Raw genomic sequence first — 15,541 nt, 5'->3', positions numbered from 1 at the left:
CTCATCCACTCACAGCCACATGCTAGGCCCTACCACTGCCCCAAACTGCTCAGATAAATAGTTCATAAATCTCACCTCCTGATCTCCATGCATCCAAATTTTTCCATTTATTGCTCCCAGTTTACATGTTCTGCAATGTCTCTGAGATCTCTAGGCCATGGATCCTTTTACTTTTCCCTTGTCCATCAGTCCTTCCTCCATTTGTTTGTCTCCCTGACCATCTTTTATTTCCTAGTCCATCATTTCATTGACATGATCCTAGACCATCTCCCTCCTTGGCCTGTCTATTTCACCACTACCCCCCATTCTCTGTGCTGTGCCCAGGAGGCTGAGTGCTGCCAGAGAAAGTCACTTTTGGTATCACTATGGTCCCAACTTCAATTCAGTCTTCAGTGCCATCTGTCACATTTACAGGGTTTCTCTAGTTGGTTCATGTTCTTACTCTCCAGGCGGCTACTTCAAACTTTCTATTCTTTCTAAAACCTCTTCCACTTCCTGTTCTCAGTTGATGATGTCACTTTGTGGTCAGCAGAATGGAGCCCCCCCCAAAGATGTCCATGCCCTAATCCCTGGAAACTGTGAGTATGTTACATTACGTGGCAAAAGGGAATTTGCAAATGTAATTAAGACTATGGATGGGCTTTACAATAGAGTATCCTGAATGATCCAGGGGGGCTCAATTTAATCACATGAGTCTTTAAAAACAGAGAACTCTCTCCAGCTGAGGCAAACAGATGTGGCAGTCGAAGAAGTCAGAAAGCTCCTGATTGTGAGAAGGATTCAACATGGCGTTGCTGGCTCTGGAACAGATGCCTCTGCTGCTGACAGCTGGCGGGGAAATAGAAACCTTGGTTCTGCAACTGGAAAGAACTAGATTCTGCTAAGAACCTGAAGGAGTTTGGAAGCATGTCCGAGCCTGCCGATAAGAGCCCAGCTAGCTGCACCCTGGTTTCAGCCTCCTGAAACCTGGAGATGAGAAACCAGCAGACCCGCAGAACTGTGAGCAGTAAGTTTGTGATCATTTGTTGCAGCAACAGTGGAAAACTAATACACCCCTCCTAACACACAGAAAAACGGAAGCATTGAAAGGAGTGATTTCAGCATTCTACCAGCAGTCCACACACATAACTGCATCACTCCCATGCTTCTCTTTTTTCCTTTTTCCCTCTTGTTGTATCCAATTACCTGTTCTTTCTCATCTCTCCGGCCATTCCTTCCACCTGTATTCTGCCATCTCCCCTTGATGTCTCCTGAGCTATCTCTGTTGATCATCCTCCCCATTGTCTCTCTCCTCATCCCTTCTACTGATTCCTTCCCACTACCATTCAGCCAGTTGTAGAACATTTTCATCATCCCCAAAAGAAGCCCTGTACTTACTAGTCAGTCCTTACTTCCCACCAACCCTGAATTGTATTTTACAAATTTATTCTGGTAACACTTTAGCACCCCTTATAGATCAGCCCTCTAGGAACCCAGCTGCTCCTCCCTCCCAGTCAACCAGGATTCCTTCGCATCAGAGCATAACCAGACTCCCTCCCATTAAGGCTAACAAAGACCTCTATGTTACCAAGTCCAGTGGATTTTTACATCTTTATTTGACCTGCTCTCTCAGGAGTATTTGGTATGGATAGCCATTCCACCTTTCTCAAAAAGTCTTTCCTTGTTTTCCTGGATACTACACTCTCCTGGTGTTCTTCCTATTGCTCTAGTTATGTATTTGCAGCATCATCTGCAGTGTTCTTCTCATCAAACCTATAATATAGGGCTCTCTCTTGGACGTCTCTTCTTTTCACTCTGTACTCTCTTTCCAGGCCATCTCATTTTTAACTATGGCTTGCTTTTTTAAATTGAGGTATAATTGATTTATAATATTGTATTAGTCTCAGGTGTACAACATACTGATTCACTATTTTTATAGATTATACCCCATATATAGTTATTATAAAATATTGGCTGTGCTGTATATTCCCTGTGCTGTATAATATACCCTTGTTGCTTATTTATTTTATACACAGTAGTTTGTGTCTTTTAATCCCCTATTCCTATCTTGTCCCTCTCCCTCCCTTCTCCCCACTGGTAACCACTAGTTTGTTCTCTGTATCTCTGACACTGTTTCCGTTTTGTTATATTCATTAGTTTGCTTTATTTTTAGATTCTACATATAAGTGATAACATAGTATTTGTCTCTCTCTGTCCATCTTGTTTTACTAAGCATAATACTCTCCATGGCCAGCCATGTTGTAAATGGCTAAAGTTCATTCCTTTTTATAGCTGAGTGGTATCACATTGTATATGTACATCATATCTTCTTTATCCCTTTGTCTGTTGATGGACACTTAAGTTGTTTCCATTATCTTGGCTATTGTAAATGAGTCTTCTATGAACACTGAGGTGCATGTATCATTTAAAATTAATGTTTTCATTTTCTTCAGATATATGCCCAGGAGTGAAATTGCTGGATCATATAGTAGTTCCATTTTTAGTTTTTTAGGAATCCTTCATACTATTTTCCACAGTGGCTGCGCCAATTTACATTCCTACCAACAGTGTCCTTTTTCTCCACATCCTCACGAACGTTTGTTATGTATGATCTTTCTGACCATAGCCATTCTGAGGTGATATTTCACTGTGGTTTCAATTTGCATTTCTCAAATGATTAGTGATTTTGAGAATTGTTTCATGTGCCTGTTGAGCATATGTATATCTTCTTCGGAAAAATGTCTGTTCAGGTCTTCTGCCCATTTTTTAATTGGGTTGTTTGTTTTTTTGATATTAAGTACTATGAGCTGCTTAGATAATTTGGATATTAACCCCCCAAAATATTTTCAAATATTTTCTCCCATTCAGTAAGTTGTCCTTTGGTTTTGTCAATTGTTTCCTTTGCTGTGCAAAAGCTTTAATGTTAAGTAGGTCCCATTTGTTTACTTTTGCTTTTGTTTCATTTCCTTTAGGTGACAGATCAAAAAAAACTATTGCTACCATTTATGAAAAAGAATGTTCTGCCTATGTTTTCCTCTAGGCATTTTGTGGTTCCTGGTCTTACATTTAGGTCTTTAATCCATTTTGAGTTTATTTTTATATATGCTGTGAGAAAATATTCTAATTTCATTCTTTTACATGCAGCTGTCCAGTTTTCCCAGTGTCACTTTTTGAAGAAATTCCTTCCTCCATTATATATTTTCCCGCCTTTGTCTTAGATTAATTGACCGTAAGTGTGTGGGTTTCTTTCTGTGCTCTCTATTCTGCTTCATTAGTCTATATGTCTATTTTTGTACCACTACCATACTGCTCTGATTAGTGTAGTTTGTAGTATGGTCTGAAGTCAGGACGTGTAATTCCTCCAGCTGTTTTTCTTTCTCAAGATTGTTTTGGATATTCGGGGTTTTTTGTATTTCCATACAAATTTTAAGATAATTTATTCTAGACTTCTGAAAAATGCCATTGGCATTTTGATAGGGGTTGCATTGAATCTGCAGATTGCCTTCGGAATATTGTCATTTTAACAAAATTAATTCTTCCAATCCAAGAACACAGTATATCTTTCCATCTGTTTGTGTTATCTTCAGTTTCTTTCATCAGTCTCATAGTTTTCCTAGTACAGGTCTTTTACATCCTTAGGTAGGTTTATTCCTAGGCATTTTATTCTTTTTGATGCGATGGTATATGGGATTGTTTCCTTAATTTTTCTTTCTGATAGTTTGCTGTTAATGTTAGAAATGCAACAGATTTCTGTATATTAATTTTGTGTCCTGCAGCTTTACTGAATTCATTGATGAGCTCTAGTGGTTTTTTGATGGCTAGTAGTTTCTTGAGGATTTTCTATGTATAGTATCATGTCATCTGCAAACAGTGACAGTTTTACTTCTTCCTTTCCAATTTGGATTTCTTTTATGTATTTTTTCTTATCTGATTGCTGTGACTAGGACTTCCAATACTATGTTGATTAAAATAGCAAGAGTTGTCATTCTTGTCTTGTTCCTGATTTTAGAGGAAATGCTTTCAACATTTCACCATTGAGTATGATGTTGTCTATTGGCTTATCATATGTGGCCTTTATTATGTTGAGGTATGTTCCCTTTATACCCACTTTGTGTAGAGTTTTTATCATAAGTGGTTGTAGAATTTTGTCAAAAGCTTTTTCTACATCTATTAAGATGATTATATGATTTTTATTCTTCAGTTTGTTAATGTGGTGTATTGCACTGATTGATTTGCAGATCTTGAAAAACGCTTGCATCCCTGGGATAAATCCCAGTTGATCCTAGTGTATGATCCTTTTAATGAATTGTTGGAGTAAGTTTGCTTGTATTTTCTTGGGGATTTTTACATCTATATACATTAGTGATATTGGCCTGTAATTTTCTATTTTTTTTTTTTTTGTATCTTTGTCTGCTATCAGGGTGATGCTGGTCTTATCAAATAAGTTTATATTTATTTATATTATATCATATCTATTTGGTTTAATGTGTCATGTAAGACCAATGTTTCCTTATTGATTTTCTGTCTGGATAATCTATCTGTTGATGTAAGTGGGGTGTTAACTTCCCTTCCTATTATTGTGTTGCCGTCCATTTCTCCCTTTATTCCTGTTAATATTTGCTTTATGTATTCAGGTGCTCCTGTGTTTAATTATATATATTTACAATTATTGTGTTCTCCTCTTGGATTCATCCCTTGATCATTATGTAATGTCTTTGTCTCTTGTTATAGTCTTTGTTTAAAAGTTTATTTTGTCTGAAATAAGTATCGTTTAAAAGTCTATTTTGTCTGAAATAAGTATGGTTCCCCTGGCTTCCTTTTGATTTCCATTTGCATGGAATATCTTTTCCCATCCCCTCATTTTCTGTCTGTGTGCATCTTTAGATCTAAAGTGAGCCTCTTGTAGGCAACATGTAAATGGGTCTTATGTTTTTTTTTAATCCATTCAGCCACCCTATGTCTTTTGACTAGAGCATCAAGTCTATTTACATTTAAAGTGATTATTGATAGGTTGTACTTAGTTAATGCAATTTAGTTAATTGTTTTCTGGTTGTTTTTGTACTTCTTCTCTTTCCTATTCTCTTGCTCTCTTCATTTATGATTTGATGGCTTTCTTTAGTGTTATGTTTGAATTCCTTTCTCTTTACTTTTTATGTCTCTACATTTGGTTTTGGTTCATGGTCACCGTGAGGTTTATATATAGCAATCTATATATACATGATAATTTTAAGTTGCTGATCTCTTAATTTCAAGTGCATTTTAACAACCCTGCATTTTTACTCTCTTCCTAGCATGATTACTGTTATTGACATCATATTTTACATCCTTTTGTTTTTTGTATCCCTGAACTACTTATTGCAGATATAAACAATTTTACACTTTTGTCTTTTAATCTTCCTGCTAGCTTTGTACGTGGTTGATTTACTACCTTGACCATATATTTGCCTTTACAATGAGCTTTTTGTATTTGTAATTTTCATATTTCTAGTTGTGGCCTTTTCTTTTTCACTTAGAGAAGTCCCTTTAATATTTCTTATAAAGCTAGTTTGGTGGTGCTGAACTCTTAGCTTTTGCTTATCTACAAAACGTTTGATCTTTCCATCAAATCTAAATGAAAGTCTTACTCAGTGGATTATTCTTGGCTGTAGGTTTTTCCCTTTCATCACTTTAAATATATTGTTCTCCTCTTTCTGGCCTGAAGCATTTCTGCTGTAAAGTCAGCTGATAGCCTGATAGGAGTTCCTGTGTATGTAACTTACTAATTTTCCCTTGCTGCTTTTAACAGTCTCTCTTTATCTTTAATTTTTGCCATCTTAATTACAAATTATCTTTGTATGTTCCTCCTTGGATTGATCCTGTTTTGGACTCCCTGTGCTTCCTAAATCTGGATTTCTGTTTCCTATCTCAGGTTAGGGAAGTTTTCAGCCATTATGTCTTCGAATATGTTCTCAGCGTCTTTCTCTCTCTCCTCTTTCTAGGACCCCTATAATACAAGTGTTAGTATGCTTGATGTCCCAGAAGTCTCTTAAACTGTCCTTATTTCCTTTTATTCTTTTTCCTTTTTTTCTGTTCAGTAACAGTGATTTCCACAACTCTGTTTTCCAGCACACTAATCCATTCCTCTGTATCATTTAATCAACTGCTGATTCCATGTAGTATATTTTTCATTTCAGTTATTGCATTCTTCATCTCCAGTTCTTCTTCTTTAACTTACTGTTGATTCCTTCCAGTGCATTTTTCTTTTCAGTTATTGTATTCTCCATCTCTGGTTCTTCTTTTTATTTTCTAACTCTTTGTTAAAAAGCTTCTAATTTTTCACTCTGTTCACCCATTTTTCTCCTGAATTCTTTGATCATCTTTACAGTCATTACCTTGAACTCTTTATCAGGTAGGTTGCCTATCTCCATTTCACTTAGTTCTTCTTCTGGGGTTTTATCTTGAAACATTGTCCTCTGTCACCTCATTTGTCCAAGTTACTGTTTTATTTCTATGTATCTGGTAGGTTGGTTACATTTCCAGACATTGGAGTAGTGGCTGTTTGTAGGAGATATTCTATGCATCCTCATAGTGCACTCCCCTCTGGTTACCAGAGCTACATGCTCTAGGGGTATTCCCTAAGTTACACTGCATAGTTCTTCTGTTGTGATGAGCTGATTACTATGAGTGGTTTCATGGGCGTGGCTGGCTCCCCAGTCTGGTTGGTTGCTGGCCTTGACTTGTGTGGAGGCTGATAGCCACTAGTTGACAGAGCCAGGTCATGAGGCAGCTGGCTGCAGAAACCTGGGCTGTCCCAGGACTAGTGCTGCACACAGTGAGCAGAGCCAGGTTCTGTGGTAGGTAGTTGTGGGGCTGGCCTTCCCAGAAATAGTATTGGCCTGCTGGTGGATGAGACCAGTTCTTGACACAACTTACTGCAGGTTCTGGGGTTTCCAAAGCTGGTGCTGGCCTGTGGTGGATGGGGTTGGAGCCCAGGTTGGTTGAGGAGTCCAAGTATCTCTGAGCTGGTGTTAGCCTGCTGATGGGTGGGCCCAGGACTCAGGAGGGTCCCAGGACTAGTGCTGGCTCACTGGTGTGTGGAGCCAGGTCCTGGTGTCTCTAGCTGCAGAGCCCTGGGGGGACCAAAGCTGGTGTCATTCTGCTGGTGGGTGGGGCTAGATTCTGGGGCTACTGGTATCCCAAGGTGTCCCGGAGCTGGTGGGCATGGCCAGTACCGGGGGATTCCCAGAACTGGTGTGTTGGCTAGGTCCTGACAAGGTAGGCTACAGTGTCTGCTCACTTCTGGGTGGGGGTCAGGGTCTAAGAGATCCCGGGGCTGGTGTGTCACCCACCTGGGTGTACGGGTCTTGTCTAAATCGTGACTCCACCCCTCCTACCCATCTCTTTGTGGTTTCTTCTTTATATCTCTAGTTACAGGAGATCTTTTCTGGTAGAATCTGGTCTTTCTCATCAATAGTTGCTCTCTAAATATCTGTAATTTTGGTGTGCCTGTGAGAGGAGGTAAGCTCAGAGTCTTCCTACTCTACCATCTTGGCCAAGCTCTCCTAAGGCTTTCTTATCTATATGTTGACTATTCTCAAATGTATATATCCAGTTCCTTGGCTCTTTTCTGAGTCCCTGGCTACTATTGTCAGCTGCCCACTTGACATCTCCAGTTATATATCTCATATCTCAAAGTCAGTATGTTTAAATAAAATTCATGATCATCTTTCATAAACATGTTCTTATCTTGGCATTCCCTGTCTTGGTAAAGGGCACTACCATCCACCGAAGTGCTCAAGTAAACAAAAAAAGCAAGAGTCATCTTTGGCCCCATCCCCATATCCAATTGATCTGCAGGTTCTGTCCATTATACTTCAAATCTGCTCTAATTCCTACGTTCCCATCACAACTCTCCTAATGCAGATCACTGCCATTTCACACCTGGACTGCTGCAGAACTGCTTATTACTCTCCCTGCACCCTCTCCATTTTCCTCTATCCAGAAATAACATGGCCAGTAATGTTAGCAAAATGTGGCAAATAGTACATTTCATTTACTTTTCTGAATACCCAAAACACTTTCATCTAATATAGAATATTTGTACATATAGTATAGTAGTACTAACTAAAAAAAGATAGCCCAATGGTCTTCATTAACAGAGAATGTGAAAATATTAAACTAAATTACTCCCCAATCAAGAACTAGGCTCCCAGATTTCAGAGAGACTAAGTTCAATGCACACACATACATGCACAAGCACATTGGGGGGGGGGGGGGCACACCATGCAGCCTCTAAAATGATAATTTTGAGGAAAGAGCATCTGATATTATGATAAATTTTTAAAAATTAGAATAAGAATCATTTGCCTGACGTTGTTGAAATGATCTTAAACAACAGAAATCTAAGGGAAGGAGACCAGACATCAAAATGTTAAACAGTGGTTATATTTTTTTCTTCATTTTCCAATTGCTCTCTATATAGTAGTATTACTTTATATTTTTTGATAAAGTGTAAAACATGTTTTAAAAACCAAAGTAGAGTGTTGTTATATCAAAAGAGTTGTATCAGTGTAGATGCAATTTAAGGAATTGTGGCCCAAAGCATGAACTTTGGTGCCAGAAGACCCTGGTTTTAAGCCCCTATGATGTCACTTATTTGAATGTGATCTCTGGAAGACGACAATCTCTCTTGCCTTTGGTTACCTCATATGTAGAGGAGGGCATTAGGAGTCTACCTCAGACTGTTGCTGAAAGGATTAAATGAGATAATAGAGATATGAAACAATTGGTATAGTCCCTGGCATACAGTATGTACATGGTAAGTGGTAGATGTTTGCACTTTGGATGGGCCTGGCACAGGGTGAGTATCTGAAACCCCAAATCCAGAGGATAAGAAGCCTTAATCTCTAGTTGTTCTGGGTGTTACTATCTTTCCAGCTAGACAGTAAACTCTGTTATGCCATGGATTCATCTGAGTTCTAATACTGCCTGTGTTGTTGTTTTTAATTTCAAAAGTAATACAGGCTCATTGAAAAATAGTCCAGAAATACCAGTTTCCCCCTCACATTCTTCCCTTCTATACAGTTGCCTGGAATTGGTTCCATGATTCTGGGAGATAGGGAAATCCATGGATGTTCAAATCCCTTATATAAAATGGAGAAGTATTTGTATATACCCTATGCCCACCCTCCCATAGACTTTAAATCATCTCTAGATTACTTATGATATTTAATGCACTGTAATTGCTATGTAAATAATTGCTGGTGCTGTGAATTCAGTATTTGCTTTTTGGAACTTTCTGGAATCTTTTTCTTAATACTTTCTATCTGCAGTTAGTTGAATCCAGGGGTGCAGAATCTGCAGATACAGAGAGCTGACTATATCTCATTGCAAGAATTTGGTTCTGGATTTTGGGGGAGGAGGTGTGTTTGAATCATAAAAATGTCATGTGTCTATGTGTGTGTGACTGTATTTCCCATCTTACATTTTTCACTTTATAAGGACAGTTTTCTAAGTTCAAGTCTATGGAACTAATTTTTTTTTATTGCCTGTATAGTATCTCAACATGGAGTTACTTCACTTTTAATTTGTTCTTTAAGACTTGTTCATTCTTTTATTTCACTCACTGAATAATTACATGCCAGGCACTGGATCCTGGGAAAATTATAAATAGCACTACAATAGACATCCTTATGCAATTTTTTTAAGCAAAATTCCCCATTGCTGAAATAGGAGACATATGTTTAGAAGATGCACATGGTGATTCTGAGATAAACAATGTGGGCACAAAGTGGTAACTCAAAAAAAATTTGTTGGTTCAGTCAATGACTTAGGTACTTCCAGAGTACAAGTTATTATAGAGCAGATAAGTACTACAGATATATGTTTTCCTAACTTAATCAGTATGATTTATAATACCAAAGAAATATCTGTAAAACTCGATTTACAGTATGTACTAAGTTAGGAAAAAAAAAAAAAAAAAACGACAGAAACACACATGTCAGCCCTTTCCCTCCCTTAGACCATTCAGCATTATTATTTTTGGTAGGTGACTAATCAGGGACTTAGTAAACTTTGATATGTTGTAAGAACAAAAAGATTCAGTTAAAAAAAAAAAGAGAAGAAGAAATCATCTCTCTCTGTGAAATGGACAAGTCAATAGATGTTTTTCAAACATGGAAATTAAGACAAATAATTTGCTTCTCATATTGGCAGTGACTAGAGTGGGAAAACTTCATGGTTTTTTTACTGGAGAATATTTAAGCGGTTTAATAAAAAATCATTTAATCATTCATTTCACAATATTTAAACTGAGACACGATAGTAACTGCAAATTCAAACATTAAACAGCCTCCTATACAGCCGGTGATCTTCCTCCAACGGAGCTGCAGGATTTACATCAGGAACAAGGCAAACAGGATGGCAGGCCTTCTTTTGAGCTTTTTGACTTCATCCATGTCCATGGGCCCCAAAGACCACAATATCAGTTTTTAAGATCGGTAGAAAATCTTATTTAAACATACCTTCATAATATCTCAACATCTGGGTTATAAAGTAGGGAGTAGGTGTGATATTTACTCAAACTTGCCTGTGGATACACAGTTGAATCTCGTACTTACATGTCACCAATGGACAGGACCCCCTAGCCTCTGATTAGATCTGTTGTTGTCTATAAAAACTGTTGGTTTGAATTTCCATTTGCTTTGACGGCATCCTAGCAAACCAGTCCATTTGCTATTGCCTTCTGGGCAAAATGCCTGGGCTTTGTAAAACTGAAAATGAACTCCTATTGCAAACGTAAAACAAACCCAAGGAAAATAAATTTCGATTGTTGGTGTTCTCTTTTGGGTTCTTACCTTTCTGTAGCTTGAAATTGAATGCTGTTAAACCTTTGGTTACTTTCAGGACCATTTTCATTTGGGGAAAACTTCTGTAGTGACAACATCTTACAGTCTCCGGACTGTCCCGTTTTTATCGTTACCGACATGTTTAATTACCATAAACAGAGGATTGTTTACCTCCATGATTTCTGCGCTGGGCACCCAGAGATGACTCTGGATTATTTTTGTTGCTTATATGGATAAGCCAGTGCAAATTCTAGACATAATTACCCGGTCTTAAAGTAGAAATTAACATAAAATATATTTGTCAATTAATTTCAATGAAGATGTGGCCAAATTCCCTCCGATTCATTCTAGTTAGAATCTGAGGGTGCCATCATTTACTTTGAATACTGCCCAGCAGGTGTATGAATAGCAACTCCATGAAATATAGAGCCTTGACCATTTTAAAGAGGGCAACACCCTTTCTAAAAAAACGTAAGTGCTGAGCTCATCAAAGAAACCACACACGGCAGCCTTGTGTTTCAAAAGCTGCGGAAAAGCAGTGTTCCGTTGAGCAAAGAACTACTCTTTCACTGTTTATTTTGGTGACTGTTTTTTATCCTTAATGAGAAGCAAATCAATTAACAGGACAAATGACATGGTGGTTAGTCACCGAAGGGAAAGTATTATTAGCCTCATTAAGTTGGAGCACCCTTCCAGCTCACGCCTAGAGTTACCATCGTGCGGATTCATGACTAACCCGGCCAGGCAACCCTGTGAGGTTTGGGAACTCACCTCTTCGACCTAGGACGGGGCAATAACCTGTGAATAACTGTCCCAAGCCCACTCACACCTACGTCAGGAAGCAGTTCCCGAATAAGGCGGGGTGCGGGGGTGGGGGATCCCTTCCGGGCCCCACCCTTGAAAGTTGCAGGGAGTGGCACGCAAAGAACTTTCCCAGATTGATCTCTGTCACCACTCGGGAGGTCCGCTCCAGCCTTTCCACCCTGAGCCGATCGGCCCTGCCTGCCAAGCCCCTCCTTCCCAGCACCTTTAACGGCTGCGAGAGGGAAGCGTTGGCTGGGGTTTTCTTCTTAAGAAGTCGCACCGGTTTTTCGAGCTCCGCTCTGCGCCTGGAGAGCCACAGCAGCGGGAGCGGCCGCCGTCGCCACCGGGCCGGTGGGTGAGTCACTGTTTGGAAATGGAGTGGGCGGGCAAGGGTGTGAGAGAATGAATGATGTCAGGAGCGCGCAGGGCGGCGGGCGGGGAGAGCGGGCCGCGGGGCCGCGGTAAACACCGAGCGCCGCGCCGCGGGCTGAGCGGGGCGGGGAGACCCCGCCCTCGGCGCGCTCGGAGCCGTTCTCGGCCGCCCGAGCCCGGCCGGTGCTGCAGCGCCGCCGAGAGCGGCCTCGGGGGCGGCAGCCGCGGGAGCGACCGGGAGAGCTGCTTCCCTGGTGGGGCCGAGGCGCGAGAAGACGAGACCCCCAGCAAACTTTCCAGCGGCTTCGGCCGTGGTGGCTGCGGCAGCGGGCTCCGTCCCCTGGCAGATCCCGGGCCCGGGAGCTAGTGCCTTCAGCTGGGAAGGTCTGGAGCACCAGCTGAGAGCTGGTAAGGAGTGCCCGAGGGGCTGGGGAGGAGGATGGGCTGGAAAGCGGCGCTGCGGGCGCAGCGCGGGGAGGGGAAGGTGGACCGCGTACGCAGACGTGGCTCCAATTCGGCCCCCAAGCGCCCGGCCTCGGGGCATCCTTCCTTGATTTTGCCTGATTGAGGATGGATTTGTGGTTTCGTGTCCTTGCTCCGAGCAGTCATCTCATTCATTTGCAACCATTTCGGGTAACTCGGTCCTGGCGTTGAAAGGACACAGATGGAACCATAGATTGCCAGAGCCACTCTGGAGGAGGTCAGGGCTGAAGTTCAGGAGGTGGAGGAGGGACTGTCTTTTAGCTTCTTTGAGAGGCACTTACTGATGATGTGTGAACAGTGATAGCCCAGTTCTGGGCTGCCTACACTGAAACCTTTCAGCGTTTGGCATGCCAGAGCTACTCCACTTAAGGAGAGGGAGGCTTGGTTTTTCAGCGCAAATAGGTAGCAGTGGACCTGTCTACCTTTCTGAGATTTGGATAATCGTTAATAGCCCGCGACTACATCTTGAAACAACTCAAATGTTTTGTTTGTCTCCTGTAATTTTTTTTAATACCAGTCTTTGTCATTCTTCTGTTTCACCTTGCTTGCTCTAATATGACCTTAAAATCGTTTCGACATGCATGTTAAATTTTTGAAGAGGTTCAATTGTTTAGTGTCCTAGGTGGGCGTGGATTTTGAATTTAAACTTAACTTTTCAAACTCTTGATTTCATTCCAAGTTTCATCTATGAACGGTGGGTTCTCAGTCATTCTAAACACTCTGAACCAGTAAAATGGGACTATAACTACTTCAGCGGATAATAATGAGGATTAAAGTGCAAAAGACCTATCATAATGTCTGGCACAAAGCAGACCTCAACAAATTGTAACTGTATACATACACAAATTGTAAATTGTAATATATATACATATGTATTATATATACATATATATAAACACTGTGTTCCAGCTGACTTAGGTAATCACCAATTAATTTACACAAAATTTCTTACTTATAAACCTGGTGGGCTGAGGTTTAGTATATGAAATCCTTTTGACAAGTTCCTCAGAGTGAGAAGTGATGTCTTCAGGAAATTAAACACTTCTGTGTGGATACCTGAACGATTATTGTTTCCCACACCACATACCGGAAACTGCCATTCACTGCTTGAACAGAGAGCAGTGGCTAAAAGTGACAAACCTGGAATTTGGAGGAAGATTGGATGTGTGAACTCTCTAACTTTACCCTTAACTTTTTTTTTCCTTTTTAAAAAATAAGCAGTACAAAATTATAGCTCTTTCCTTGGTTTGCTTCTGGTCTTACTTCACAACAGTCTTCTGGTTGAAGTGTTTTTTTGAGTTAATATTTAATTTGGTTTCTGTACTTTCATTTTTAAGTAAGGCTGGTTGACTTAGGAACCTGGAGGGAAACACTTGGACACCCGTGGGGTGCTGCTTCCTGTCCTCAATTTCTGTTTTCTCAGAATCTCATACAAGCTTCTAGGGAATATTTGGAAGGATAGGGAGCATTTGCTCAGGGTTATTGAAAACATTTGTTCTTATAGCTGCAAAAACTTTTAGGGTCAAAGGTCACAAGGAATGTTTGTTTTTCCCAAAGTGTGTGATGCAGAGAGATCTTGGCCATCAGAATCCAGAAGACGTGAGGCTATCTGGGTGGTAACTTACTAGCTGTGTTACTTTGAGCAATTTAAACTCTCTGGAATTCTTGTGGGACTTTAAATATACACAGGGAAAAAACAGAAATAGTCTCACATCTATTAAAATAGGCAACTGAATACAAATGAGAACTTTTCCTTTTTAAAGAAGTGATACTTTGAAGTGAGATGTTGTTTGTTTTGGAGTAATTACCAAGAATTCTAGACAGTTTCAGACTAGAGTAGCCTATTTACCTTTATCTAATTCTCTTATGGGGAACTTGAAGCCTCTATCCTGAACTATTACTATCAGATATTTATTCAATTCAGTTGTTTAGTGAGCAGCTACTGTATTCCAGTCACTAAGCTAGGTATTAGCAATACTAAGAGGAAGGAGGCACCGTATCTGCACTTGAGGCTTACAGTCCAGTAAAAAGAGCTTCTAGGTTTTGATTATGGAGAGGAAGAAGGGTCAAAAGGAGATGGCTGGGGAGCTGGGAGGAAACTAGACGTGTTTAGGCTATGATAGACTGCCTCCCACTGATAATTCGAGATCTCCTGGCTTTCTAATGGGCATTGAACTCGGGCTCATAAATTCTTATGAGGCTGAACAATGCTAGTATGCCTTGCTTTATGCAGTAAAAATATTATAGACAAATTTAGCCCTTTAATTAAATAATTTTAAATGTACCAGAGCAAGCTCGTTTAAAAGAAGTCTGAAGGGTAAAATTAGTTCAACCACGATTTATTTACTGTGAGTGAAGCACCATTGTAGTTTTTTAAGAGAATAGTCACTGTGCAAATAGTGTTCCAATTTATTTATTTTTCCTCCTGTTATAAGTAGTATGTTGCTTATAGAAGTTTAAAAGTACAACGTAAACAAATCTGCAACCACCCAGATCCTCAAACTCTTTCTCACCGCTGGGAACACACAACACCAAGAGCTAACATGTATTGTGCTTACTGTGGGCCAGGCAATGTGCCAGTTCCTTCGTACACAAGACTTTCCTGTTCTCCCCACTCCAGTCCTGTGAGGTAGGTAGGTACTGTTATGGAGGAGAAAACTGCTTTAGAGAAATTAAGTAACTTTCCTAAAGTTACACAACTAGAAAGTTATTCTCCACAAAACTGGGTTCATTTTCTGCATTACTACCTTCTAACTTACTTTTTTTCACCCACATATGGACATCTCTATATCATTAAAATATACTTGTATAGCAGCTTTTATAATTTTCTGTTGTATGGCTGTATCCTGACTTAACCAAGCCCCTGTTGTTGGATATTTAGTTTCCAGTTTTCACTGTTTTAAGCAACTGCAGTTAAGTATCCTTCTAGCCCTGTGTGCACATTCATGATTATTTTAGTCATTTTGCATTTTAAAAAGTGAATTTAATTTTTAATTTAGCTGCCTTTTTTTTGTTTTTACCATATTCAGAATTAGAAAACTTTCTCCTTTCTCTTTAAAATTGGTTTTAATTTCTGT

The 15,541-nt window shown here is 39.9% G+C and overlaps 1 protein-coding gene across 8 annotated transcripts in view; it reads left to right on the top strand.

Annotated features, from left to right (window-relative positions):
* Nucleotides 1–963: 963 nt before the first annotated feature.
* Nucleotides 964–15,541, top strand: part of SGMS2 (sphingomyelin synthase 2) — a 93,045-nt gene continuing 78,467 nt past the window's right edge. For 5 of the 8 annotated variants that reach the window (XM_031468124.2, XM_010999059.3, XM_010999060.3 and 2 more), the window contains exon 1: nucleotides 12,132–12,389. The gene's annotated coding sequence lies outside the window, so the exon portion shown is untranslated. Of the gene's footprint in view, nucleotides 1,007–11,754; nucleotides 11,965–12,130; nucleotides 12,390–15,541 lie in introns of those variants that run through there. The other 3 variants (XM_064484316.1, XM_031468111.2, XR_010380375.1) reach the window with 3 other exon arrangements.

This window comes from Camelus dromedarius, chromosome 1 (assembly GCF_036321535.1).
Source record: "Camelus dromedarius isolate mCamDro1 chromosome 1, mCamDro1.pat, whole genome shotgun sequence".
NCBI lineage: Eukaryota > Metazoa > Chordata > Mammalia > Artiodactyla > Camelidae > Camelus > Camelus dromedarius.
Note: the sequence above shows the minus strand (reverse complement) of the source record. Positions and strands in the feature narration are given on the sequence as shown.